This window comes from Fragaria vesca, linkage group LG2 (assembly GCF_000184155.1).
Source record: "Fragaria vesca subsp. vesca linkage group LG2, FraVesHawaii_1.0, whole genome shotgun sequence".
NCBI classification, from domain to species: domain Eukaryota; kingdom Viridiplantae; phylum Streptophyta; class Magnoliopsida; order Rosales; family Rosaceae; genus Fragaria; species Fragaria vesca.
In genome coordinates, this window is record NC_020492.1 from 14474529 (window position 1) to 14486245 (window position 11717).

Consider the following 11717-nt stretch of genomic DNA (forward strand, 5'->3'; position numbering starts at 1 on the left):
TTTTTTTTTTTTTTTTATGGAAATTTATGTTACTCTGGGAGGCGTAAAATCCATATATTAAAACTACCCAACAGGACAAGCAGGAGTTACTCCAATACAAATCCAACAGTTGGTCAACCAGGAGCATAGCTCCATTACAACTCGAAGAGTCCTACTAAAGCTACAAAGAAATAACTAACTCAAAAACTAATGTCCACAAGAGGATTTTATTTTGGCCTAAAAAACAATAATCTACATAACTAACCAAAGTACCCTAGCTCAATGAATCAAGACCTAAAGACCATTTCGGTATACCTTTCTATCAAAAAAAGGGGTAGAATCTTCGATGCGGTTATGTAGGGATCTGTCACTCCCCCGCAAAACCCAACACAGACCCAAATCAAAATGAAGAGAGATAAGAAAAGTAGACCTCGAGGCTCATCCCACTAGGTTGTAAGGTTGCAGCCCAGCAGACTAACGCCCAAAAGCCCAACTAGTCCTTCCTCTTTCCCGTCTAATTCGGACTGGAGGCAAGTTTACCGGAGAGGCATTCTACCACCAGTTTAGTCCGGAGGTTCCTCCGTCTTGGACCACATGGTCGTTGTTGCCTACCTCCGCTGCTTCAAGCCCCGCCGTTGAAGAATCAAGCAAGATCCAATATCGCCGTTGGGTCGTCAAACACAGATCCAAAGCTCAATCCCTTCTGTCTTCACCGGCACTCACCGCTTCCACGATCCACTGCTGCTAGTCGGGCCTCGTTCCACCGCTATTTATAAACACTGATCAGGACCCAGGATGCTCACCTTCACCCGAGATCGGCTTCACCGATAGACGAAAGCTCTTTCTCAGTATCTCGCCTCCAATGGACCTTTTGCTCCAGCCGAGCACCGAGGAGAGACTCCCTCCCTTGTGCTGCCTCCTATCGACAACAAAGATGTCAGATACCACAACGTGCAGTGGAAGACCAAGGTTGCCACCGCCCTCTGTCACGAAACCCTAGGGTTCCACAAGCATAGTGACCCAGCCCAAACTTAAGTACCGCACTTTCTGTGAAAACAAGAACTAAAGTGAAAAACCTTTCAAAGTTAAAAATAACCTAAACAAAGAGTTAAAATTAGACACACATAAAGACCGAAAGAGGTAGGACATGTGACCAATTATTATCGAGAAGAGAATGGTTAAGATTACCTCTTTAAACACGTCAGAATTTGACTAACTGTAATTTTGAAGTCAAGATTGTAAATTTTTAATGTCACGAACGATATTTCGGATCCTCCCAGAAGTTGAAACCTTGTTTTGAATACTATCGATAAGTAACTTTGACTCTCCTTCAACCATAACAGATTTATGACCATAGATCACATCAACTAAAAGATCTGCTCTTGCTTAAGCTTTTGTCTTAAAAACATTCGAAAACCCACATTTTTGTAGAAGCAAGAAGAGGTTTCCCATGTTGACCTCTTAAGACAAAACCTGCAGCAACACTAGAAGGATTCGATTGATTCATTATTGAACCATCGAAATTAAGCTTGAAAAAATTAGAAAGAGGTGGAGCCCATTTTATCACTAGAGAGTCAACACTAGTATTACTAGAATTTGGAATAGTCCTTATAACCATCAAACATATAGCAGTCAACAAAGCAACTTAATAAGGGTCTTTTTTTAATGTTCCTAATAAGTAAACTATTTGGAGGCTTTCAAATATTGTAACAAATAATAAGGATTTTTGAAATCAAAATAGTAGAATCTTGGCCGCTCTCCTTTTCTCTTATAGGGTTAGGGTTTTCTGTCATTCTTTCGTTTCACAATCATGAGCACAATTGGCGGCACACCACGCCTCTTCTTTACCGTTCGCATATGGTAGAAAGAAGGTGTATCTGCGTGCATCTTATGGACAAGGGCTCCGTCAACCTAAAGTTTTTGTTGTGGGGAAAGTGCTTACCGCTCGTGAATACCAGGTGCGCCCTTTCATTGGAAAGTTCTGTCATGTTTGATGCCTTGATGGGAAGCTGCAAGTCGATGAGGCTAATGGATATCGGGTCTTATAGCTTTGCACCATCAGATATAAATAAGGTTTGGAAAAGTGCGTTGTGGGAATACAATTGTTCGCCAGCCGCCTTGGCGTGCTATGACGGAGTAAATCTGGTGGAATCAGTGCCTTTGGTGACATCATCATACTAGATCACACTGCTTGGCATTCCTCTAGCCTTCACATCAGATCGAATTATGAAGATCATTGGTTACATACTTTGAGACTTTAAAGGGATCGACAAGAATGTGAAAAAGATCGAGAAGCTAAAGATCCGTTTTGAGATCCCTTTGAATGACCCTTTTTTCAACAAGCAGTGGTACTTAGTGGAGGACACAGTGGAATTTGTCTGCAAGTTTAACTACGATAAATGCTTGGTCATTGCTCGCCTTGTGGTATGGTGACTCATGTGAGATTGTCGTTCTCGGGTCCTCCATTAAATGAAGAAACAATGATGCTAAGCGCAGTTGCATGCGCTAGATGTTGCCTCCTATGTTGAAGCAGATGATGGGAACCAGTGTTGTAGTAGTGGGAATCAAAAAAAGGGTTTAGGTTTTCGGTGCAAGACCAAATTCTTGTTTTCCAAACCCTTCTCCCTAAACAGGTACCGGATGTAGTTTTGTATCCATCATATACGAATTCCAAAACCTCGTCGACATGTGGTATTGATAGGCTTGCCGGAAGGGGGGGGTATGGTTTTTTGAGAATGTTGCAGATATACGATGTAACATGGAGCATATGCATGTTTGATTTTCATTTGCATGTAGTAAACGCCTACATGAGTTTGAGACAATTCTTTTAAGTTAAATACGTCTTTTCTAGTACTTTTGCACCACACACAAGTATTTGTTGAATTTTTTCCATAGGGAGCAAGGTTTTCTCATACTTGATTTTTATTTGCATGTAGTAAACGCCTACATGAGTTTGAGACAATTCTTTTAAGTTAAATATGTCGTTTCTAGTACTTTTGCACCACACACAAGTATTGGTTGAATTTTTTCCATAGGGAGCAAAGTTTTCTCATACTCATGTAGGCTTGCTCAAAGTAATTCTCAATGATGTAATAATATGTTTTAGCTTATATAAATACTATATATTTTTTAGTATATCAAAGTTAATCAACACAAAAAGATTCAAGGCTCAATGCAAAACCTCTATGAGGGAAAAAGCATAGAGCAAGATTATCAATATAATATTAAGTATAAGTTTACAAACAATGTAGTACTTATCACAACTACAATAGACTCAATCACTTTTTCGTTTACAACTCAATCTTCTCTACACAAGAGAAGAGTAATGAATTGCCTGCACAAGAGAATTTAAAATCTATCTATTGAAATCTCAACACGTCTAGTTTTGCTTAGTTCTTTAACACAACCAACAACCTCTCTTTTATTATAGTTTCATTTACTCACAGATGAATTACAAATATCAAGTGTATTCTATTAATGCAAATAAGAGAAGCAACAATCAATTATTAATTTCACACAGAGAGCTATTTGAACATTAGCATGAATATATCAACTCAAAGGCAATGATATCAAAGCCTTTTCTAGATTTTCAAAAAGCATAGTATCAACTACAACATCTTAACGTATAGAGCAAATATCTACCCCTACCTAAATGTTCACTATGACAGATGATATTCATTTTGAAACATGATAACTAGTCAACCATCACATTGCACGTCATATATAATAAATATCACTATATAAATTTTTCAGTAAAGTATGTAATTAGGAAATCATGCAATAACAACATTTATAGGATTCTAAAAACACTATAAAAAAGAATTCAGTTAGCCACGGCAAAAAGTCGTCGCCAAAGACCACTTTGTCGTCGCGAAAGAGCAACGGTGACGGCTTTGCGACGACATTTTTTCCGTCACCATTGAGGGCGTCGTTGTTGCTTTTGGCTATGGCAACGAGCCGTCGCCAACTCTTTTACCTTTTACGACAGCAGGCAGCGACTGCTTCCACCGTCGCAAATCACTCATTAGCGACGGCAAACTTGCCGTAGCAAATTCTATTTATAAATTTAAAAAAAAAACTAACAAGCATATTAGCTTGTCAGATTTTTATTTTTATTTTTTATTTTGGACAAAAGCTGTGCAAAAAGAAATTAAACATACTGAAAAAAATTGTTACATTCAATTAGAGTCCTCAAATGTCAATTTTACATCAGAAAAACTATCAATATAAGCACATCAAACAGTAATTTACAAGTGTTTCTACCAAATAGTTCATTTACACAAGCATAAAACCAACTAAGTGCAAATCAATATAAGCACATCAAGCAGTAATTTACAAGTGTTTCTACCAAATAGTTCATTGACACAAGCACAAAACCAACTAAGTGCAACTAACTATGTCAAAGTCTCTAGAACCAAAGTTTCAATTGTAGATCATGTTAAATCAGAATCAAAATAAAGTAGCATGCAAGTCATATGATTGGGGTAAGAATCAAAATAAATCAGACTTGTTGTATTCGTCCAATTCCATCTTGTAAGCCTCCATGGCTTCAGTAGCCTGGTCATTCATGCATAATTAAATAGAGTTCATGTCAAATATATACCAGCAATAGGGATTCTTTAGTATACATCATAAGGAATCATAAATTTGAATCTCAATTACAAACATAAACACAACACTAAAAAACACATATCTTTATTCTTAACTAAAATACGAACCAAGTAACTTATTTGGTTTTCAGTCTTCGTACAATTAATTGAACTGCAAGGAGAGAACTCTCTTCATCTCTTGTGCTTAGCACAGCTCTAGAGTCCTTAATATTTGTAATAACAAGATCTTGACCCTACAACTCAAACAACAGATGACCGTAATCAAAAGTCCCCAACGTACAGTTGGAATTGCAGGGCTGCAGCATGAGTTTGGCAAACAACGTTCCTCTACTTTCTCAACCTAACAATAATAAAAGTAATATGCAACATGAAAAACTTTCAACTATAAAAAGCTTCACATAGAAATTTTTTTTTCCTATATGAATCACATAGTATGCATAATAAGAGCTTCAAATTTTTGCAAGACAGAACATGGGAAAAGTCTTTACTGTGAATCTGAGATGGTGCTATCTAGATACTAAGCGTAAACCAAGGATACAAAAACTAATAACATGAAAAACAGCTTCCATGTTAATAACAAGCTACCTGTATTTTAAATGCAGCTGCCAATTCTGCTTCATTTAGCAACCACTAGAACCGACTCCAATTTCGCTCAAGGTTTTGCTAATTGTAAATCCACAATTTCCATTAGCAACCTATAAAAGAACTATGTCAAAACATGTGTCCATAAAGGTGAAACATAGAGAAACATAGATAATGTCTGTTAAAATTCGTGTGTGAATACATTCAAGGCAATACTTAAGAATGACTTGATACAAAGAGCCAATCTCACACATTTAACAACATCTCACAAGTCAATAAGTCCAATCCACTTTTTAAAAAATTAATCCAATCCAAACATTCGACATCAATTCAACAAACCAAAATAATAACTAATGACTTCAACCACCTCCTAAAACAATTACTAACACACAAGCCTTCACTAAACCAAAACCAAACGCCAACACAATAGGTTTACTACCTTTCTCTATTGCCGAAACAATAGCTATGCAAGAGGAGTTTCCTCTCCTTCTCTATTGAACTGCAGTACTGAACTCCAGGCCTCCAAAGCTCATCCTTTCTCCTTAAAGAAGGAAATTAAACCAAGTAAGAGAGTGTTTAGTGAATTGCTTCCGAACTCCATAAACAAAAACCACCACTCAATTCTAGAAGTAACATTGGATGACACTAGACAGACATACTTGGCCTCATCTTCAACATCTTTAGTCACCACTTGATAAAAATAACAGGAAAGACCCGTGATTACACTTAAACCACTTGATACATCTTTAGTCACCATTCATATTAGACTACTATTAGTCGGATTAAAATTTATCCAAATAATGTGCTTAGGTATTACCACACAACATGCATTGAGGTTTAAGTGTAAACATGATGCATATAAGAACATCAATGAAGAAAGTTTACAAGCCTTTAGAAATGAAAGCAGTGCTTGTAGAATGATTAAGCTAAGAACAACAAGACTTTAGCCATATATTTTTAATAAAATAATTCAAAGTACTTGAACTATTGCACAGAGATACAAAATGCAGATTTAAACATATAAACAGTTCACATGCATTTGTATACAGACATAAAAATGGTGCACAACTTCCAAATGCATACCTCAAGTTGTTCATGATAAAGTCGCTTATGTTCTTCTACCTACAACCCCAATGCTTCAGTAATTCATACACTGCTATACTTGAAAAAAAATATCAGGTTCATATTACAGATTAATAGCTCAAACATGTACAAATCATTAGATATATAAATAATGCAGCAACACCTACTCTTCTTATCCTGCATAAATTTCAAAGTCTTCTACTAGTGCTAGTTAATATACCAAAAAAGGTCTACATCCCCATTACTATCAAAACCACTGGATTAGTGCTAGTCATAGTTAACCATTACTATCAGCTCTACCAAAAACATGTTTGTGCTTATAATCCAAGAAATGCCTTACTACCATAACAAGAGTTAAAGATTCAAGAAGCACCTAATCTAATCTTTCATAAAGAACTAATCTTGCAATTTAGAAATGAAAGATACGCAAAAATCACAAGTAAAAGATGAAATTGAAATTGAGGGGGATTGAGGAAAAGGGACCTGGATGCTGAAATGGCCATCGAGGGAGACGTTGTGGGACTTCTCGGAGAGGAAATCGTCGGCAGCAGCGGGCGGAACACCGGTGTGGACAGAGAGGTGCATCATCTGGCGCTCTTTTCGATCGAGATCGGAGGCGAGGGCGGCCATAACAAATACGAATATTGTGGTGGGAGGTAGAGATGTCACCGGACGGTGGTGGAAACTCGGCTGTGGAGGATGGTGGCGGAGACCGGCTGCGGCGGGCTAGGGTTTCGACTCTGGTCTCTCTCTCTCTCTCGTTCTCCACTAAAAGAGCTGGTAAAGGGAACTGAAAGAGCTGGTAAAGGGAACTGAAGAATAGAATATGGTTTTTACATTTTATACTTGAGACCATTTTATACTTAGGACCAATGGTCCAGATGAAGTGAGGATGAGATCAATGGTTACAATTAAACCGAGAGTTCACATTTTTTCGCCACGGTGCCATATGCCGTCGCAAAGCTCACATATTTTTGCCACGGTGCGAAGTTGCCGTCGCAAAATTGTTTTAATTTAACGATGGTTGCTTTGCCATCGCAAAGCCGTCACAAAACTTAGACCAATGGTGACGGCAAATCTTTGCCATGACAATTTGGTGTGGCTAACTGAATTCTTTTTTGTAGTGAAACAAAGTGTAAAATGTCAACCTTACGATGAATCTGATGTGATAAGTTGTCTACCATATTTGAATCATTGATTTTGCTGCGGATAACTTTGATGTTATTCAACTACTTCTGATCTTCAACTTAGTCACTTTGGTCCTTTTCTTTCCCCTAAAAAGAATAGGTAATCTTGTGTTGACTATGAATAACCAATATACATATAGTCTTCCTTTTTAGCATTTCTATTCAACACAAGATCAATGAGCTGAAAATCTCACAACCATATCCATACACCCCATATCACTCTAATAATTTCAGAGATCTTAAAAACCAGTTTCCATCTTCTTTATATTTGAAATCACACACACTCAGATAACCACATGCATAATTTCAAACATAAAATATCTTGTGTTTATGCAGTTACACACCAAATATCCAAATAAAATAAACCATTGTTTTACCTGAAAGAAAAATAAAAAATTGTGTTAAAAAAACAAACTCACTCTCGCTGATTTTGATATTTTCCCCCCTTGAATTTGAATGCCAAAGGATCAGAGCTTCCCAGTCCAACCTTGATTTCTCATATCAGTGCCAAGATCTACCATCTTCTCCTTTGGCTCTCATGGATTATCTTCTATTCCTCCTACTTTGTCTACATGTCATCATCTTGCATGTCTTCCCTGGTTGGAGCTTGGCTAGGGCCTGCCTCATCTGGGGGGTTAAAATTAGAAGGAACCTTTGAGAGAGGGGAGTGGGGGACAAAGTCAAGAACTTTAAGGACTTGACGAACCCTATCAAGTAGAGACGAAACCAGGATTCCAAAACTATCTGGGCTAAATTTTTCTTTGATAAAAAATTCAAAATGTATGAAATCAGATCATTAGATTAAGTAGAATCCATACATATATAAAAAAAAACTAATTTGGCTACCTAATCTTAAGCTGTACTCTACGAGTTTTTGTAGCAAATTCATCAATAATTGACTCATTGTCAATACTATCAGCAAATCGTCTTTCAATATGAACCAACATGCAATCATCAAGAAACTCTTTTCAATCTTGCTCCGAAGTCGATTTTTAATAATTCTCAAAGCTGAAATGCTCATTATGTCGATGTCGTAGGGACAAGAAGAGTTAATACCAAACAAAACAATCTAGGAATCAAGTGGTAGTCTTCTGCTAATATTGTTTCAACCAATTTCATACATAATTTTGAAAGGCTAGTAATATTTTGAAGCTCAGGACGACTATGAATATTTTCAGCATATAATATCAATTGCAAATCTAAAGCATGCAACTCAGCAGAAGTAAAATCTTGGGGATAGAACTTTTCAGCAAGACTACAAATCATCTTGAGGATCTAAAGCTGCAATAAGAGCGAGAAGTTCCTTTGATTGCGCTAGAAATCTATCATCTAACTTCTTCATCTATTTGTCTATAACAACATTATTTTGTTGACAAGGACGACCAGTACCCATCCTTTGTGGAGCACTCATATCAGACATGTTAATCTCATGAGTTTCACAAAATGATATCACAGTTTCAAGAAAATTCTCCCAACCATTTGTCCCTCAACTTTTGAAGCAACTTTTTTGTAGTAGAAATATGATTAAGAGCACTAACAATATTTACAGATTTCTTTTGGAATTTTTGATGAAGAAAATCAGTGATGCCCTGACTTTATTTAGAAAATGCAAGACAAACAAGAACTCAAAAGATGTCATAGAGAGATATATACCTTCAGCGTCACCATAAATTTGTTTAGTGTGTCTCTTGTCCTATAAGTTCTCCACCATGAGCTTGTTAAACCGAATAATTCAAGTAAACTATTAACGGACTTAAAATGACTTCCCCATCGAGTGGTTCCAAGTCTCTGTAAACAACGAGTTTGATTAGCTCTTTTTCCTGTCTCAACCAATCCAGCATCCAACAACTCTTCAATTTTAGCTTCACTTGTCAGTTTTAACTCAGTACTACGCTTGGTAGAACCACCAACGAAATTCCCAATCTTAATCAACATTGAAAAAAAATCTGTAAACAACTCTAACTTCTTCTAGTGCACCAATTTAAGCAAGTTGTAAACGATGAGCAAAAAAAATATACGTAATATGCATACGGACAATCCTGAAGAAACAATGCTTGTAATTCATTCCATGAGCCACGCATATTGCTAGCACCATCATAAACTTGACCCTGTAAATTTTTCACTAAAAGATTATCTTTACCCCATTACCCAACACCTTGCATATACCTCATCTTTAAGAGTTTGAGCTTTTGTGTCAGCAACATTCACAATACCAAAGAATCGCTCCCTCACAAAGCCTTTGCAATCAACAAATCATAGGACAATACCCATTTGTTTCTTATGAGAAGAATCACTTGCTTCATCAAGAAGAAGACAAAATTTATTATCCCTAACTTTTTATCGAATTTTGTTTATGACTTTGTTGGCCCAAATATTAAGAATCTCTTCTTGTATTATTGGTAAAGTGTACTTTACATTGAAAGGAGCATTATCTAAGATTCTCTTAACCTCTGGATTATTCCTTCCAAAAGCCTCATATATTCATTAAAATTTCCACAATTATCTGAATTCATGGACTCATCATTACCTATAAAAGCCAATGCTTGGGTTCCTAAAAATCTGACACTCCACGGTTGTATTTAGACGCAACCAATTTTCCATCACTTTTGCTGGTGATAATCTGTCTACCACTTTATCAATATGCGTTGATGGATTTCTTAAGTCTTTCCATTGTTGCAGAGCAAGATAATATGCAGATTTGATGCCGCCCACATGACTATTGAAGGCACAACCTGCACCCCCAACTCTCTTCCAATTTCTAAACCCTTCAACGGTAAATGATTTTTGTGACTAATTTTTATCAAAAAGGAAGTATGGGTAACAATAAGCTTTGTCTTCTTTAACTGAATACTCCAACCAAGAAAATTTTGTGAACCAAGACTTACTGAACCGGCGATTTTGATCTCCATCTAAGTGAGCCGGATACTCTGGTAACTTCGGTTGACATGATCCTTGCAAAATATATGACAATCAAACGTTACTCACTTTAACTGAATACTTCAACCAAGAAAATTTTGTGAACCAAGACTTACTGAACCGGCGATTTTGATCTCCATCTAAGTGAGCCGGATACTCTGGTAACTTCGGTTGACATGGTCCTTGCAAAATATATGACAATCGAACGTTATCATTTTCTTTTAGAGGAAAGTTGCATATTTGACGACGTACACTTGGATCACGTTCAAGAGAGTTGATATCGAATTCCTGATCGTTTACAACTCAATCAAACTCATCTCTTTCATTCTGAGGTAGAGGATGTACAGATTGATTGTGGTCATTAGAGACCGAAGCAATAGGAATTGAAGAAGGGTTTGAGTTTGTAGACTCGTCTCTTGAGGATTCAGTGTTCTTTCCGAAAAACGACACTATAGTCTTCAATCTTTTTGGCTTCTTAGTATCCGACATTAGGAAAATCAATCTAAAAGAGCAGAAATGATTCAATACGTATACAAGAATCCAAATTCAGAAAATAATTGTATTCATATCCCCAAATTCAGAAACTTAATAGTTAATATAATCTTAGAATTAAAACTTGAATTTAGAGAATAGTAACACACCTTTTGATTCCTGATCAATATTGATCGAAAGTACTCTTTTTTTTTCGTACAAGAGAGACTCTTTTTTTCAGTAACGAGAGATGGAGACTTGGAGTTTTTCTTCAAACATGGGAGAGTTCTTTTTTTAGTCGGAGAACAGGGAAGACTTGGAGTTGATGAAGGCGAATGCTTATATTTTTGTTAATAAAAAGATATGTGGAGTTGAGATGTTGTGTATTAGTTAAGGAGTAGATTTAGGTGTATATATATATATACACAGCTGATCAGGTGCGGACGTCCGCACCAAATTTTTGGTGCGGATTTCCATATTTTACACCACTTTCCGATCGAATTTCCTCAAACTTCCTTCTAGACATATCTAGATCATCTTGTCTAGATCATCTCTGCAAAATTTCAGCCAATTTGGTGATCGTTAAAGCCCTCAAACTTGCATTTTTCTGTTATATACCTAAACCGGACAGAATACAGGCCGTCGATTTGTTTTTCGATTTTGAGGGCCTTAACGATCACCAAATTGGCTGAAATTTTGCAGAGATGATCTACACAAGATGATCTAGATATGTCTAGAATGAAGTTTGAGGAAATTCGATCGGAAAGTGGTGCAAAAATAGAAATCCGCACCAAAACTTTAGTGCGGACGTCCGCACCTGATCAACATTGTGTGTGTGCTTATATATATATATATATATATATATATATATAATATATATATATATATA